The sequence below is a fragment of the Giraffa tippelskirchi genome, chromosome 7, assembly GCF_054371585.1.
Source record: "Giraffa tippelskirchi isolate mGirTip1 chromosome 7, T2T-mGirTip1v1.2.pri, whole genome shotgun sequence".
In the NCBI taxonomy this organism is placed as follows: domain Eukaryota; kingdom Metazoa; phylum Chordata; class Mammalia; order Artiodactyla; family Giraffidae; genus Giraffa; species Giraffa tippelskirchi.
The window spans coordinates 111441234-111460190 of record NC_137281.1 but is presented as its reverse complement, the minus strand read 5'-3'; the positions used below and the strand labels follow the sequence as shown (position 1 = coordinate 111460190).

General features: G+C 41.6%; 1 protein-coding gene and 1 long non-coding RNA gene across 4 annotated transcripts in view; both read right to left on the bottom strand.

The window, feature by feature from the left end:
* Nucleotides 1-18957, bottom strand: part of RORA (RAR related orphan receptor A) — a 796368-nt gene that overhangs the window by 270991 nt on the left and 506420 nt on the right. The gene's annotated exons all lie outside the window — the stretch shown is intronic.
* LOC145512878 (uncharacterized) overlaps nt 1-18957 on the bottom strand; it is a 93546-nt gene that overhangs the window by 47970 nt on the left and 26619 nt on the right. The window lies entirely within an intron of this gene.

The following is an 18957-nucleotide window of genomic DNA, read 5'->3' as shown; positions in this document are numbered from 1 at the left end:
ACTACCTATAAAATATAAGCCCCAAGTGTCCTGCTTGGGCAGTGGAAATGGTGTGTTTTAGAAGGAATGCACAGTAGACTTCCCTGGCAGTTCAGTGGTGAAGACTCTATACTTCCAGTGCAGGGGGTACAGGTTTGACCCCTGGTCGGTGAACTAAGATCTAAGATCCTGCATACCACGCAGTAGGCCAAAAAATTTTTAAAAACAGATGAAATGGATGATCTCAGCTCTGGGTCAGTATATGATGAATTGCTGGAGATGTCCCAAGGTGCTCTCCAAATGCCTCAGCTAACTAAACCTACACAACACTAACCATGAGCAGATCATGTGAGACAAGAAGAGACGGTTCAGTGGACAAATGACTCAAATTCCACTTCCAGCCAGAAACTTCATGCCACACAGGACAGACTTCCCAGGACAGTGTCCTCAGGAACAGTGGCTTCTGTGTCCTATGACCTTGAGCTGTCCTTTACCTTGGAGGAGCTGCCCGTGCATCCGTGTTTCTCCCTCCCAGAAAAGGAATAAGACAGTTTCCTCTCTGTCTCATAACAACGGCTTTCATGAGGCCACAAGCTTCAGGCTTTCCTTCTACAGGCTATAATAACCAGGATCAGGGGAAAGTGAAATGGGAAAATACCTCCTTGGGGCGAGAGTTTCCAAGGAATGGAATGAGGCAGAGGATAAGATCAGACTGACTGAAAATTCTCTGCAGAGACCCGGGGGCCAAGTTTCATCGACTTAATGGGCTCCAAAGACTTGGTTGTGGGGCTCCGGCCCTCTTCCTCCAGTCTCATCTTTATAGTCTCAGGGCCTGTCTTACCCTCCTCACCTCTTCTTTATTTATGTGGGAGGGCTTGGCAACCTTACTTTCTTTGTCTGCTTTTCCCCACTTTCTGCGTGGCCACGGCTGACACTCGACTCCCAACATGCCTCACACTAACTGTGCAAATCTCCTTGGGAACCAACATGTCATCCCTTGCCAAGTTTCGTCAGAACTTGGCCTTTCCTCCCAACTGAACAAAAGTTTCTCTCACAACATTTATGTAACTCCTGAAATCTGACCTCCTCCAGGAAGCCACTCTAGATTGATTAGGGAGAAATGCAAATGATTCCCATGGTCCCAACTAGGGGAAAAAATATATGTGTGTGTGTGTGTATGTGTGTGTGTGTGTGTGTGTGTGTGTGTGTGTGTATTTCTCCAGCCACCACCAAGTTCCCAGATTATCCCTTCTCTGTCACAGCCAGTGAATGCTGTTATTCTTTTTAAAAAATGAAAGTAACTTTAATGTTTTATCCACCATAAAAATGTCAGATGCTTACACTTAAACAGATATGTAGATGCAGAAACTTATCTGAAGAATGTGAGAAAAAAAAACAAAACCACACAAGCCCACTATACAGAAATAATTTTTTACATGATATACTTCTTTCCATAAATGCACTTACTCTTGATGGATATTGCCTCTAGGACATAGACAAAAATGAAGCTAATTAATATAGCAAAGAGTAAGTAGCTACTCATTAATTGGTCCTATTTACATGTCAACCATGAAAAGATCATTTTTATGCTTAAGCAGAAACTTCAAGCTTGACTAGGATTGTCATTAAGAAAACAGTGAGTGGAAACTTCCCTGGTGGTCCCGTGGCTAAGACTCTGCACTTCCAATGCAGGAGGTCTGGGTTCAATCCCTGGTCAGGGAACTAGATACCACATGCGCAACTAAAGATTCCACATACTGCAACTAGAAGGTCTTGCATCTTCCACAACTAAGACCTGGCACAGACAAATAAATAAATAAAAACAAATGTTAAAAAAAAGAAAACAGTGAATGGAAATAACATATCTACTGTGAACTGAAAGAGGAGTGAAGTTCAATCCTATTATTCCTTTGCTATAGACACTGATGAGTCTATCTAAGGGGGGAAACACTGGTTTGAGCAAAGAGTGACTGAGGTTGACAGAAGAAATGCAAGCAGGCCTGGTGAGCAAATCTTTCAGTCTTTCTTCCCAATATCAGAAAGCATGAGTCTAAGTCCAAATCTAGTGTGAGGATCTGCCAGGCACAACTGATGCATTGCCTTGAATGTCTGAGGCCACCATCTCTATGTCATATGCATATGTGACCAGGGTAATAAAAGAATCACAGAGTCTGTCTCCCTCCTGCCGCCAGGGAGAAGACAGCCCTCGCCCAATTTGTTCCTGGGCCTTGTTTTTCCAATCAGAGTAATTGATTGGGGATGAAGGAGCCTAAAAGGTTTTGCGACTAACTGGTCATGCTGGAGAAACCAGACTCATGGAATCGGAAATAATAGATTTGGAAGAAAAGAGACAGGTGAGGGAAGGTTAAGAATCAGAAGACACTGGACTTGAGAAAAAGTCTGAAGTTCTTTTTTTCTTTTGAGGAGGGGAAGTGGTTAGGGCAGCTGTCATAGTGCGATGGATAGCATTTTGGGAAGATAAAGAGATATTTCCAATACTTTGGCCACCTGATGCGAAGAGCCAACTCACTAGAAAAGACCCTCATACTGGGAAAGACTGAAGACAGGAGGAGAAGGGGGTGACAGAGGATGAGATTGTTGGATGGCATCACCGATTCAATGGACATGAGTTTGAGCAAACTCCAGGAGATAGGGAAGGACAGGGAAGCCTGGCGTGCTGCAGTCCATGGGGTTGCAGAGTTGGACGTGACTTAGGGACTGAACAGCAACAACAAAGCTATTTCAGAAAATCTGCTATAAACTATAGATGGAACTTTTCCTTTAACATTTTCTGAAAAAATGTAAAAAAGATACAAACTGCTTTAAAACTCCTTTTGGGAAGTCAATGCGTGCTTCTTTGGAAGTGATGCTATGCCGACACCAGGGACCCTAGGCAGCTTAGTTTTATATGGGTTACATATAAAAACTTGTGTTGTTTGCTTTGAGCTCTCAGTTTCCAGTGGGCAGGGATCCATATCCATGGAGCTGATCTGAGCTATATATCCCAGGAGGCATCCTGCCACCACTTGAAAAGCTGTGAAGGAGGAAACTGAATTTGAGTCCTGGTCCACCTTCTTTCTAGCCATGTGGTTCAGGACACACCACTCCCTGAGTTCAGTATCCTCACAAGTACTCTGTGGGCAATGATGGTGACGTCTGCCTGCACCATGGGCTTCTGCGAAGATCAAACGAGAAAAGTATATATGAGTATGTTCTGTGGACTGTAAAGAGTTACCCAAATTATCACATGGTATGGCCTCCTGGACAACACAATATTCAGCCACTTACGGTAACTCACAAGAACAATGGTGGCTGGAGGATTCCCTGGTGGCACAGTGGATAAGAATCCACCTGTCAATGCAGGGGACAAGGGTTTGATCCCTGGTCCAGGAAGATTCCACATGCTGTGGAGCAACTAAGTCCGTGTGCCACAACTACTGAGCCTGCACCTAGACCCCATGCTCTGCAACAAGAGAAGCTACAGCAGTGAGGCGCTGGTGCAGTGCAAGGAAGAGTAGTCCCCGCTTGCCACAACTAAAGAAAGCCCATGCACAGCGATAAGGACTCAGGAGAGCCATAAATGAAAAAAATAATAAGCAAACAAACAAAAATTATAAAAAAGAAAAACCACAGCAACTGGGATGATTCCAGAACTGACTCTGCCCAGGGCTATTAGCGAGCGCTCTCTATCCCTTCCTGGTATCTCCTCTGACTCGGGAGCCAGGGAGGAATAAACTCAGTCCTAGGAAATCTACTGGGAACTTCACAACTTCCTTACCTCATCTCACCCAGGGCCTCCACCACTGATTAAATGGAAATGCTGGAGGGCGTCATGGGCCCGGGCCAGCATTCTGTTGAGTCCCGTCTATGCCTGGCCACCGCGCCCTGCACTGATGGTGACTTCACTGGTTGGCTCCCATCTCAATGGACAGCTCTCTCTGAAAGGCCATTCTGTGACTTGTCCTGGGAGTACTTCATTCATGCTGGCTGACGTTCTCCCCCTTTCTGCTCAAAGTTAACCCTACTCGGCACAAAGTAGCCACAAAGAATGAATGAGACAGCTATGAGGGAGGACCTTGCACAATCTAAGTATGTTTCCAGGGGGAGTTTTCTCTGCTTTCCAGGATTCCAAGAGAATGTCATCCAACCGCAGAGGCAAGGGCTTGGCGGGCGCTGAGGGCCCGCCTCCCGTGGAGGTCTCTCCCCATATGTTCCTATCCCTCCCAGGAGCTGCACCTCCCTATGGAAGAGAAGCCAGACACATGTCTACCTGCTGCCTCAGAATCTGATCCTGCCCTTTTGTTTTTAGTAGCTGAAACCAAAGACCTGGCCCATTCCCTCCTTGGTTTGAGGCAAGAGGCCTTGCAATGGATTTTCCTGAGAGGCAGCCCAGTGGCTGGTGCGACAAGGAGCTGGCCTGCTTTCCTTGGACTCAGCCTGGCCGGTTCTGCCCTTGCCCTGAGCCAGGCCAGCAGGAATCACGGCCCAGAGCGGCACCAAGACCTTGAATTAAGACACAGGCAACTTATTGCACTTTCCTGGCCGCCTCAACGTATCTGTCTTGTCGGCCTGCGTCTAAAACCCTTGAATGATTCCAGCTGCTGAGTCGGGCCTGTGGACACGGTGACATTTGGTTTCTGTTAGAACACAACAGATCAGTGTCTTCACCTGCTTCATTTTTTCCTTCCTGCACAAGGAGGGGGACTGAGGCAGCCAAAACCTGATGCTGCTGATCTGGAGATTTCCCATTTTGTTTCAGTGACTTCATGCCTTGGCCCGGCCTCTGCTAGATCTTCCAAAACCACTTGATTTCCTGTGTATTTCCAGCACTTAGCCAAAAAGAATGTACAGTATGAAAAAAATGTCTGTTGCCCTCAATTGCACAGACCCTCTGGAAAAAAAAAAAATATCTGGAGGGTTTTTAAATAAAAGAAAATAATTACAACCTGCTGAGTGCCTTACAGAATCTATGAAACTCGACCTTTTCCAAAATATCATAGTATTTCCTGTGGCTTCTGTAGGCTAAGGCTTCATGGATTTATAAGTATGTGTCCAACACAGTCTCTGGGCTCCATTTTTTGAAATTGAAAAGTCAGATGTGAAAAGCACAAACACATCCTTTTGGAGGACAACATCACCCAAGGTGTTAAGCTAAAACCCAGCTGGAAAAATAGAGGCTGCCAGCTGTCAGGGTGGTGGGCCTCATGCATTTATTTTATTTTATAATTTTTTTTAATGAATGGAGGCTTGATTTTCCAGCTTGCCTCTCAGTTGTAGCTTTGCAGATGCTGAACATGGTAGGTATGTCTCACAGATGTGTATGTCACAGCTTACAACTATAAGGTGGGTTGAGAGTGGTTTATGAGCCTTGAGCTTCATAAATTCTAGTCTTTAGAACTCTCTGTATAAACATGGTGGAAAGTTGGAAAGGGAGTGAGAGAAAACATTCTGACCTTAAACTACCTGTGATCAATGATCCAGACTCCTGCAAGTCTTTCCCAAGAGTAAACTGAAACCTTTTGAAAGAGAAACTCAAGGAGACAGAAGCTTCCACTGACTTTCCGGAAGAGGTAAAGATTCCAGGCTTCAGTTCATTGTGTGTGACTATTGCCCACTAAGTCTACATGTGGACAGACAAGACGAAATACACGCTGGTACAATTAATGGACAGTTACATCTGCACACACCATCTCAAATCCATAGTCATAAAAATCTCTCTCCCTTGGTGGTTTTGCAAAAATAATTCAGATTATTATTTTAACTTCATATTGTTGGCTGCCCACTTTAGTGAGACCTGTGGAATTAGGGTCTTTGTTTCCAGTGAGGAGGAGTTGAATTCCCTGTCAAATGACTTTTAATAAACTAGTGAGCACAAATTCACTCATCGACTCTAGTTAGTGTCAGCCTCAGGCTGAACTGTGAACTGGTGACCATTTGTTTTCACAGCCCCCCCCCCCACCCCCTTGTGTTCCCCTTGTTTCCCCACTAGGGACCCTGTCTGAAAGCTTGGCAGCATCCCAGGTTGGGAGAAGGCCCTTGCTCAGCTTAAAACTTACTTAGGAGTTTTCTTCTCTAAGAAACCAACAAAGAAATTTCCACTGAGGTGAGAACAGCTGAGTAGGGTCCACCTTCCAGAGGGCAACCATGTTTTAACCACCATGGGAGAGTTCAAAAAAAGTCAGATTCCTGGGAACCAATGTAAGCTGTTGAGAGAGAGATTGTAAATTAGGAGATGGGATTATTCAAAACTCCTCATCCACCAACTTCAGGGAAGTGGTAGAACATTCTCAAGAGATAGAAGTGTAAGGAGGAATCTGCTTTCCCTGTGGTATGGAGTTTGAATGATGAGAAATGGAGGAAACTTAAAGCAACAGGGTGGAAATAATCCACACCTTTTTATTCAACCTTGGCCTGTTAAATAGAGAAGCAGTAATACTAACAACTATTTTACATAGAGAGAAAAAGGCTAACACACATCAATCACCTTCCAGAGACATTTTATAAACTTCCTACAGTTCAGGCTGCCTCTTTCAACTCAGGACTTCAGAATAGATGAGACTTATTACCATATGCCCCAGCAATCCCATTCCTGGACATATATCTGAGAAAACTCTAATTTGAAAAGATACATGCACCCTAATATTCATAGCAGCCCTTTTCACAATAGCCAAGACATGGAAGCACCTAGATCTCCATCAACAGATGAATGGATAAAAGAGATGTGGTATATATACACAGTGGAATACTACTCAGTCATAAAAAAGAATGAAGTAATGCCATTTGCCAAAGAATTGATGCTTTTGAACTGTGGTGTTGGAGAAGACTCTTGAGAGTCCTTTGGACTGCAAGGAGATCCAACCATTCCATCCAAAAGGAAATCAGTCCTGAATATTCATTGGAAGGACTGATGTTAAAGCTGAAACTCCAATACTTTGGCCACCTGATGCAAAGAACTAACTCATTTGAAAAGACCCTGATGCTGGGAAAGATTGAAGGCAGGAGGAGAAGGGGACGACAGAGGATGAGATGGTTGGATGGCATCACTGACTCAATGGACATGAGTTTGAGTAAGCTCTGAGAGTTGGTGATGGACAGGGAGGCCTGGCGTGCCGCAGTCCCTGGGGTTGCAGAGAGTCAGACATGACTGAGCGACTGAACTGAACTGAATGCCATTTGTAGCAACATGAATGTACTTAGAGATGATCATGCTAAGTAAGGTAAGTCAGACAGAGAAAGAGAAATACCATATGATATCACTTATGTGTGGAATCTAAAAATGCTACAAATGAACTTATTTACAAGACAGAAATAGGTTCACAGACAAGAAAACAAATTTATGGTTACCAAAGGGGATATAAGGGTGGAGGAGAGATGAATTATGAGTTTGGGATTAACAAACTTCTACTATAGTAATATTAACTACTATATATAACAGAGATAAACAACAAGGACCTACTGCATAGCACAGGGAACTATATTCAATATCTTGTAATAACCTATAATGGAAAAGAATCTGAAAAAATATGTATAACCGAATCACTTTGCTATATACCTGAGACTAACACAACATCATAAATTAACTTTATTTCAATTAAAAAATGGTTGATGAGGTATCACCTCACATGGGTCAGAATGGCCATCATCAAAAAATCTACAGACGATAAATGCCGGAGAGGATGAAATGCCGGAGAAAAGGGAAACCTCTTGCACTGTTGCTGGGAATGTAAACTGATACAGCCACTACGGACAACAGTATGGAGAGTCCTTGAAAAACTAGTAATAGAACTACCATACAACCCAACAATCCTATTACTGGGCATATACCCTGAGAAAACCATAATTGAAAGAGACACATACATCCCAGTGTTCATTACAGCACATTACAGCACAATAGCTAGGACATGGAAGCAACCTAGATATCCATTAACAGATGAAAGGATACAGAAATTGTGGTACATGTATACAATGGAATATTACTCAGCTATAAAAAAGAATGCATTTGAGTCAGTCCTAATGAGGTGGGTGAACCTAGAGCCTATTATACAGAGTGAAGTAAGTCAGAAAGAGAAAGATAAATATTGTATATTTACACATGCGTATGGAATCTAGAAAGATGGTACTGATGAATCTATTTGCAGGGCAGCAATGGAGACACAGACATAGAAAACAGACTTGTGGGCACAGTGGGGGATGGAGAGTGTAGAACAAACTGAGAGAATAGCATGGAAACATACACATTTTCATATGTTAAATGGGTGGGAATACACTGTCTGACACAGGGAGCTCAATCCAATGCTCTGTGACAACCTAGAGGGGCGGGATGGGGAGGGAGATGGGAAGAGAGTTCGGGAGGGAAGGGACACATGCATACCCATGCCTGATTCATGCTGATGTATGGCAGAAACATATATGATATTGTAAAGTAATTATTCTCCAATAAAAAAAAATAATGGTTAAAAAAAGGAATATGTGAGGCTTTACCATAGGGACCATGAGAAAGAGTGCTGTGCGGAGAGAGAAGCATTCTCAGATGCACAATGCGTGATGGCTGGAGAGCACAAGCAAGGCACAGAACAGACTGTGTAAACAGACCACGGTGAGTTCTTGGATGAGTTGTCCTGGGTTTCCAGTTAAGACACAAATCAAGTATTGGTAAGTAGACAGAACCTTTCCTGTTTTTATGCCTTTTCTTTAGGGGTCTAATTCTTAGTAAAGCAGCTCAGGAAGAAAAAACTAATGCTTCTTTGTTTCTAGGACTTGGCCCTTTGTTTTATAATTAATATAGATTCCCACCCAATGCATAAATGTTTAAAGCATCATTTATATTGCATCACTCACTTGTTAAAGTTTAAAATGCTGCAAATAGCCAAGAGTCTGTGCTTTAGTTACAAGCAAACTTGCTCACCCCATGATCTTAATCTCTGGCAAACAGGGGCATAAAATTGACCACTAGGTGAATTTTGCATTTGCTGTACATTCTTCGCCATTATAAAAAAGGTGAAGATTCAGTTTTGAGTCAAAGCCTAGATTAAATTATTTTAAGTTATATACATATCTGGATTGAAATGTGTGTGTGTATATGTGTGTGTGATTGCACATGGACATGTTTACACGATACACTGTATACAGAAATGGGTGAAAAAAATAGTCCCAATTCAATACTGGTACAATTAGTTAATATAGATCTAAGGAGATAGAAACCAAGACCTTCAGACATTAGGGATTTTTTAAAATTAAAATATAGTTGACTTGTAATATTGTGCTGGTTTCACATGTACAGCATAGGGATTTAATTATTTTTTCTGGTAATATTTCATTATAGGTTTTTATAAGATATTGGATATAAATACTCACGATATACAGTAAATCCTTGTTGCTTATCTATTTTATGTATAGTAGTTTGCATCTCTTAATCCCATACTCCTCTAATTTGTCCCTTCCCCTCCCTCTCCCCTTTGATAATCATAGATTTGCTTTTTATAGACATAGGGGTTATTTTATTAACAAAGGAATGGCATCCAAATATTGAAAAAGCAATCTGCTTTCAAAAAGTTATATGCAAATAGAGTAAGAATATTCCTCTCCTCATGTCATTCTTAGATATGCTAAGGTTTCACATCTTTTGGTTGGATGGATTGTGCAGTAGCTGGAATCAAGGCAGGCTCTTTGCCAGCCTTCACTCTCATCACTGGGCTCCTGACCTGTCCCGTGTGACCGAGTATCTCCTGATTCTGTAACCAAGTCTTTGCCATATTCTATCCTGATTTTCTTTCCAGGCCTCCCAGCATCACAGCCTAGTTCCTCTCCTTGCCTCATAATCTTCTTGAATCCCAATCTTACCATCAACTTTTTAGATTTTCTGACTGTCAGAGGGTTTTAACACAGGAAATCTGGCATTGATTGTGGGAAATTTGGTCTATTTTCATAACACGTCTCATTATGGGGGAAGATAAGTCTGCACAAGAAAAGTGTGAATTCTGAAATCTTTTAAAGAGAAGTTCTGTTGTTTTCCAGCAAGAAAACAGAGGAGCTCTGTTCAACTGCTAAAAAGAATTTCCTGGGATACTTCAGTTAATGTATAAGTGATTTGTCAATATTCTAAATAACAGCTGATCTTATACTTCAGTAAACCTATGAATCATCACTCAAGGAGTCTGTTAAAATGCACATTCCTAGGTCTCCCGTCCCTCTCCCCCAGGATCCTTATTCAGAAGTTTTGGGTGTAATTCAGGACTTTCGGACTTGCTCTCCCCATGATTCTTTCTTGGATGGAATTTTGAGAAACACTGCTCTATGTATTCAGTGAACAACATCCATGTATTAATCACAAGTTTTATTTTTGTACAGACTGTCATTGTTAGGAAAATATTTGCTGTCCTTAAAAAGTTTAGTGGGCTTCCCTGGTGGCTCAGTGGTAAAGAATTTGCCTGCCAGTGCAGAATATGCGGGTTTAATCCCTGAGTCAGGAAGATTCCCTGGAGAAGGAAATGGCAATCTACTCCAGTATTCTTGCCTTGGGAAATCCCATGGACAGAGAAGCCCGGTGGGATCACAAGAATTGGACACAACTTAGCGACTACAACAACAATAACAACAAAAAGTTTAGTATGTTCCCCATGATTTCATTTGTACCATTAATTTTTTGAGTAAATTATTTCTATAAAACATAGATGTAAAAATTAATGTAGCTTGATCCAGATTGACTTACTGAAAATTGTTCTAAGAATGGATGAAATGGAAATTAATAAGATTTCTGTAAATGATTCTTATTTTGCTAATATTCTATGGTGGTGAGTTATGATATATACATATATATCATATATTCAAATACTGAATATATATTCAAATATTTGAATATATATATGTATTCAAATTCTGAACTGTTGGAGATTAATTTCAAGACTATTTTTACACTATCTAAGAGAGGGAAAATGCAGTTTATGGTCACCTAATTAATAACCCTTTTGGGCCAAATGGGTATGAACTAGACCTGTCCAGGTAAATGTTTCAGGGTATTTGTTGGAAAATTTATACAGTGTCTCCTTTACCAGGAGTCTGACAGAGAGAAAACCTGCCCCACAATTTTAGGCATGTAAAGATGGAAATCTAAATAACACCAATAACAATAATAGTTAATATTAATCAAACTCTTTCTATGTGTTGAATGCTTTACATTCATTAGTTCATACAGTCTTCACAGCTACCCTACTTGAGCATCCCATTTCTCAGGTTGGCATCCTTCTATTACACTAGGATAAAGGAATGACTCCATTCTGATGTGAGGGCTTTGTGGGTGGAGAGCATCTCAAAGCAGCAGTGATCCAAGCAGAGAAGAAAGGCAACGGGAGAACTGAACATGGAACAAGGCAGAGGAATGCAGAGACCAGGAGGGCCGGGAGAAGCTGCTGGCAGAGGCTCCAAGGGGAACGTCTTCTAAGCTCCTCTGGCTGGGTGTGCTTTTCCTGCCCATGGCGGGCATCCCTCCCCACACCCTGTCCATGTGTTCAACTCTTCACCCCCTTCAGCCTGGCTGTCATGTCCCCATGACAAATAACATCAGGAGCGATTTGCAGTTGCGTGAAGATAAATGGTGGGAATAAGAAGTGGGGAGAGCAGGAAATGGATCATCATTATGATTATTATTTTTATTTAATTAGGTTTTGCTATTGTAACAATAAATAATAATGAGGATGATAATAATGCTGATAAACCAACACTTAGGAAGCCAGGCACTCTGCCAAGCATTTAAAGTATGCAATCTTATTTAACCCTCTGCTATTCTGGTCAGTGTTATCAGTAATCTGCTTCCCAGATGGGGACGTTGGGACATGAAGAAGTCAGTATCTTGACCACAGTCACTGGCTGGGAGAGGGTTTTGTTGGGACTCGACTCTCAAAGTCTGACTGTGGATTCTGACTGCAGAGCTGGCATCCATGATCACTATGTGCAGGGTTTTCATAGATGTCACCTCCTTGCATCCTCACAGTGACAGGCAGAGCTCAGTGCTGCTATTCCCTCTTATAGATGAGGAAACTGAGGCTCAGAAGCAATAATTTACCCCAGGAGAAGGGCAGAGGTGAAGTTCAAAATAGGACCCCAAGCCACTCATCTGGCGTCACCTAGACCATCCTGAGAAACACATTCTGAAATAAGAATGGGACTCTCTCTCTTGAGTCTAGGACTCTATGTCCAGGTAGGAGCTGGTGAGAGTCTAGCAAGAAGAAAGGATGGACAGAGAGTGTTAAAAGATAGGCAAGCTGAAATATGCAGTACATCTCCTGTGGCTCCTCAGCAGAGTGGGTGGGTACCACTAAGGAGTTGCAGAAGGGTCACTGGAATTAGGTGGAGGTTCTCTGACTTGCTAAAAAATAACTGGGGAGACAGGCAACGGGACAGGTTGGGAGAAAATAAGAGTGAGGTAGACATAAACGAAGAACCTCAGGTGAAGAGAGAAACCTCTTAGAACAGCATAAACATAACCCAATTTCAGGCATCAACAAAAACCCACTGATGGTCAGAGACCTCCATTACCCTGCCTCTCCTTCCCCCACGGCACAACTGGAAGCTCTGATTTCATATCTCCTTTTACTTCTGGATGATGCACACTGACAAATACAGTATGTAAAATGCAGGGACGTGTGAAAAGAAAGTGTGGCAAGGGTTGTTTTCCATCTCCCAATAATAGCGTTTCAATTTGGTACCTAAATAAACAATCTATTTTAGTGGCTCCCCTTTGATACCTCGAATGTTCCCTTCTGTTATTTCTGGCAGTTCCCAATCCTGTGATGTGATTAGAGAGGATGATTACACTTACATAACAGCATCAAATTAATTTGCCGCCGAGAACAACAGGGGCAGGAAATCACTGGAGTTCTCAGATTGCTCCCCCCACCCCCACCCACCTCGAGTTTATTTAAGTGACATCAAGGGATTAGAGTGAAGTCGGTCAGTAGAGCACTGTTGGGAAAACAACCAAAACATCGACGCTGACCTTGTAAACGAAAGAGGAACAGAGCAAATAATGAAAAGTGCTGGTCCCAGGCCTGGCACCAGGGCCATCGGATGAATCAGCCTCCCAAACACACATTTCCGTCTGCGGGTGAAACAAACAAACTGTACCTTTCGGTGAAGATCATTTTCTCGGGCTACGTCCTGCCAACCAAGGACTGTCAAAACCGAAGATATTTGATATTGTGTTTACATTTTTTCTTTTCTTTTGGCCCCTTTTCAAGAAAAAAAAATTAAGTTGACTTGAATTTTTTACCCTGTGAGCTCTGCTCAAAACAAAACACAACAAAAAGAGAGAGGGGAAAAAGCAGAGGCAAACAGTATTGTCTCCGCTTTTCTAAAAGAGAGGCAGCAACAGCTCAGAGCACTATAGTCCTTGATCTCACACAAGGCCAGAGGTTTACAGCAGAGGGTAAACAGATGCCTGGCTTGTGGATTTCAGTGCTGACACTAACCCTTGGGCGGTCATTTAAAGTCTCTGAGCCTCGCCTTGTCTTACCTAGGAAAGCATCTCTATTGCAGAGTGGGTGTTCACTCATCCGTTCATGCCACTCATCCATCCACTCAACAAATACTGACTGAACACCAATTTCAACTCAAGAACTGTGCTGACCACTAGGAATACCATCTGACATTGTCTCAGCCCTAGGAGCTCATGTACTAACGAAGTGTGACAATCAAGAGTCACTGTGCACTATGTGGGCAGCCACCCACCTCACCACTCTTCATCCATGACTGTTTTTAAATCTCACGACCACTCTACCAGGGGAGGGATCACCATCCTTATTTGATGAAGGAGGAAAGGGAGCCTGGATACTTTAAGTAACTCTGTGCCAAGTCATACTGGCAAGTAACTAGATTGGAATTCAAACCTGGATTTTCTGAATTTAAAGCTCTGCTAGGTCCCTTTATACTCTTTTGGAATCTGATAAACTCTAAAGCATTCTGCACATACAAAGAATTATTTTAACTGTATTTATGCAAGATGTTCATGTACTAGAAAGACACCACAAATGTACAAAATTTGGTTGCTTTATTCCAGCAAATCTAGCTCTTCATTTGTTTTAAGGTAAATCATTTCTACGGTCTCATTTAATCCTTGTCACAGTGTTTTTATTCCCATTACATGGATGAGGAGAACAAGGTTATAAAATCTGCCAAAATTGGACCTAAAGCTGTCCTAGAACAGGAACACTGGCCAAGGGCTACTCCCTTGCCACCCCCCACCTACCATCACCAACCTCCTTTCAATGGGAATGTACAGGTGGAGGTTGATGTTTCCAATTTGGGCTTCAATAGATTCCTGGATGCTCTCTGTTGGTGTCAGTTTTTTGAGCTTCCATGGCATCCTGTGTTTAGGTAGAAATCCACATAGGAAGTACAACATGGAATATTTTTATACTTGTCCACTTTGAAAATCATTTGCTGCTTTTTCCACCTTGTAAAAATTTGCAACATTTCCCTTCATCTTTTATTAACATCATCACCATTCATTAACATGGAGACTTCATCGTGGATTCTTTCACTTAGCTCTTTTGTAAGACTACTCTTAACATCAGTACATGGGAGTTCAAAAGTTGGTACTATTCCAATTAGATCATTCTAATCTTGTGATTCCTGTATATAAGCAATCATAGATTACAGCAAAGAGACTTGTGCTAATTTCAACTTTAGCATGGAATCCATTGTATCACTTGACCCTCCTTGTTCATACCTCTCTTCTAATGAATTCATAACATGGTTGTTGGAAAGATTTTTGTACCATTTTACCCTCTGTGGCTGAGTTCATTGCTAGTCCTTTTGCCGGAAATGCTTGCCACTGCACTTCTACAACCCTTCCCCATTCTCCAAGATCAGTTCATTCCCATGTCCTCGAAGACACACTTCTACAGTTACTCTGCCAGCACCAACTCTGATTGTCAGTTTACTGGGCAGGCGCCTTAGTGGAGACCCAGTCCTAATCTCTTCTTATATAGATGAGGAGATTGGAGTCAGAGACATCAAATGACTTTCTGCTTGGTTTGTGGCAGGTGGGATCTTTTAGTTGTGGCAGGCAAACTCTTAGTTGCAGCATGTGGGATCCAGTTCCCTGATCAGGGATCAAATCTAGGCCCCTTGCATTGAGAACGCAGAGTCTTAGCCACTGGACCAGCAGGGAAGTCCCTCAACTTCCTGATTCTTGAGGAATCAGTTTCAGTGTTTTCATCAGACCCCTCTGCTTCACCCCTGATGTTTGTGGAAATGTATAGTGTGTCCAGAGTATAGAATGGAGATCTGTCTCATTACCCCCATAAACCCGATGAGCTTCTGGAAGGCAAAGGCTGAGTATTTCTTATCACTGAATTCTACAGCATCTTTCACAAGTCCAAATACACAGTAGTCATGCAAGACGTAGTCTGGGATAAATTACTATCTATGGATGGTGCATTTGTTATGGCAACTGTCTGCTACCCCTTCCCCTGGTTCTATCTCTTGTTTCTCCCTCTTTCTCAAGCTCCCACACTCATAGCATTCCCCACCTCCAGAGAGGGCATGGCCTTCTTCTTCACCACATATTCATTCATCTGCCCATTCACTTTGTAGGAAATCTTTGTTAAGTGCCTATTCTGTGCCAGGCACCATCCCAGGTTGGACATGCAGCAGCAAACAAAGCAAATTCTCCACCCTCTCAGAGCTCATCAGCCCTCAATGTCCCCACCTTCTCCTCCTATGTGATGGTCTCCAATGTGAGGGAATGCAGAGCTGAAGAGTTGCTCCAGAAGTGTTCATGTCGTTATAGGTAATGATGGCAGGTATTATAATTTTTACTTAAATATCTGAAAAAATGCTCAGACATGTCTGACTCTTTGTGACCCATGGACTGTAACCCACCAGGTTCCTCTGTCCATGGGATTTCTCAGGCAAGAATACTGGCGTGGGTTGCCATTTCCTTCTCCAGGATCTTTCTGACCCAGGGATCAAACCCACGTCTCCTGTGTTGCAGGTGGATTCTTTACCCATGAGCTACCAGGGAAGGCCCCCTTCCCAAGTCCCCACTACAGAGTGCTGAGCTGAAAATCACCAGCCACTGTGGCAATTTTAAATTGTATTTATTTAAAATGTTTTTTGTTGTTGTTGTTGCTAGTTATTTACTTGATTAACTTGTCTGACTTTTACCTACAACTGCTTAGGTAAAGGCAAATAGAAGAATTCTGAAGCAAAAATTTGAAAAGTTTAAAAAGAGCATACATAGGGTAGAAATTCCGTAAGTATAGTTTAGGCTATTCTTCACCAGATTTCAGAATTCCATTTGACTGATCTCTCATATAACCCACTGAAATATATCATTTTTAAAACATATTAATAAAAGAAAATTTGGTATTATATCCAGTTCAGTTTCAGTTATCTGTTTATAAGTGTTTATCAGTAATGACCAAAAATCTTTATTTCACTGTTTAGAAATAAAAGAGACAAAGAACAAAAATAAACCAGATTTTCTTTTATCCAAAATGCAAAGTTTCCGAACATTACTTAGAAAAGTAGATTTGTCTGTTTTTGTCAATATTTGATGTGATGATACACACTTAAATTTCAAGGCACAATTTAAGATTTATTTGGTTTTCCAACTAAGCACGCTCTTAGATGTCATTTTAATGTATGTTTTATAAATTGTCATTTCTTACATAATTAAAGCAAATTAAACCATGTGCATCACTTGTTAGATGGAATTCATTCAGAATTTATTATTATAACCATGAATATTAGCAAATATTGTCTTCAATTAATTTTGTAATAAAATCTTTAATACATACAGATCTAAAGTGACACAGATATTTTAAAACATTAAACCATTTAATTTTGCATTGAGTGTGAAATGATCAGATGATTAAAATTTTTACAAATAATATATATTCTTAATGAATTCACAAGTTTAAAAATGGTTAGAGAATGCTGTTCTAAACTCTTTATATCCATTTCTACTTTTATCACCCATGCTCCTTCTCAAGATGAATGTCCTCCTCAGCACCATCTATCATCCTTTCTCTGTCCTGTATAGTCAACTTTTCCCTTTCTACTTTCTTCTTTTCCTCAATCTACAGACATTATCAAGTTTCCCTGTTCTAAACAGCCAGCCAACCAACTGTAAGCAGCATCAAGAAAACTCCTCCTTAGTCCTGCCTTCCCCTTGAGTTGCTAACTTACAAGACACACTTCTGGGAAGAATACTTTTCTGCTCTCCCCTCTGCCTCGGGGCCTTTGCACTAGCTGTTTCTGTCACTTGGAATGCTCTTTGCCTAGTCCTTCACGTAGGTGTCTGAGTCCTGTAGTTCAGCTCTCAGCTCTTCCACAAGCTGACCAACCTTGATAAAGTGCCCATCTAATCCCTCTCCACCACATCACCCTCTTCTGATTCTCAGTATTTATTACTATCTGATGTTTATTTGTTTCGGAACAAAGAATTGCCTGCTCCTGGGATGTGACTCCAGCATGTAAAATGGTGTTTGGTACATAGAAAGAGTTCAGTAATTATTTGTTGAATAAAGGAACAGATGAGCAAATGACGATCTGTTTCAGTCTCCTTTGCTTGCTTATTCCTTCACTCACTCTTTTCCATCCTCTTCTCCTTTGTCACACTTTCCTTGGGTTACCACAGCCACCCTCATAATTCCAACACCCGTCTATATGGAGATGGAAAATAGAGAGCACAGTATCTGCCCAGGGCAGACATTACTAGTGGATTTCAGTTCACTTTTTAAAACATGTCTAGTCCTAGTGTGCACGGTCCTCCAAGGAGGCTCTGCTAACTGATAGGAGTTGTTCTCCAGGTAAAAACTACTTCTCTAATCTATATGCCAATGACTTCCCATATCTATGTCTGCAGCACTGGAGTCTTCCGACCCCCTTTCACACTGCCTCCTAGACACCTTCGTTTGTTCACCTCCATCGTCTAGCACTGTGCCTGGGGGAAGGTAACCACTCAATAAATGCTTTGTGTCATGATAAGCATGTATTCAGTGACACTATCCACTCAGACAGTCCCTACCAGCTTGCCAGGTATGAAAGTGAGACTCACCTATTTGTCCTTCTCTGCTTTCAGACTATCAGTGGCAATTTGCCAGGTCTGGAGCACAGTACCCGTTTGTAACAGGCTACACATTTTGGCCAACAGTTCCACAATTTCACCCTTGAGTTCCTTCAAAACTCTTGGGCGGATGCCATCCGTTCCAGTGATTTATTCACACTTAGAGTGTCATTCCAGGACATCCTATCCACTCACCATGGCTTGTTCGAACTATTTAGACTTTTCTGTTTGCAAACACAATTAGGGAGTAGGAATTCTCCTTTTCATTTCTTTTAGTAACAACTAATGCATGGAATTTACCATGACTCTCTCAGCTATTTTTTGCTTATCTTTAAAGTGGTGGTGATCAAGTGGGTCCAAGTGATTTAATTGACTCTCATTTCCTTACTGCCACTGGTACATATTAAGAGATTGCTTTCTGATTGGCACAGAAGTTCTCTGCAAAGCCATCCTCAAATTCTTTTCAATAGCACTATGTACCAATTAACTCTACGAAATTCAGGCTGATCACTCAAATGGATTAAAGAGCTTTCAAATCTACCAACTCATTTATCTTCATACAAACCCTGAAAGATTGATAAGATAGGCTAGATTATCATTTTATGGATCAAAAAATACCCCAAAACAAAAACAAGATTCAGAGAGGTCAAGAGATTTGAGTTAGTAACTGAGCTGATGTTGGAAAAATTTTCTAGATTTACAATGCAGTGCTTTTTGTTTGATTGTTTTCTTTTTTTTTTTTTTCTTCCTACACCTTGATTTAGTTGAACTATATCAACCTATTCTAATCCAATCTAATGCTGAATGAAATGTCATTAGGACAACTGGAAAGAACTAACTGACGTAAAATGGTTGATTCAGTGGCCACATGTAGCTATGGCCTCACGTAACAAAAATGTGCTCTGCTA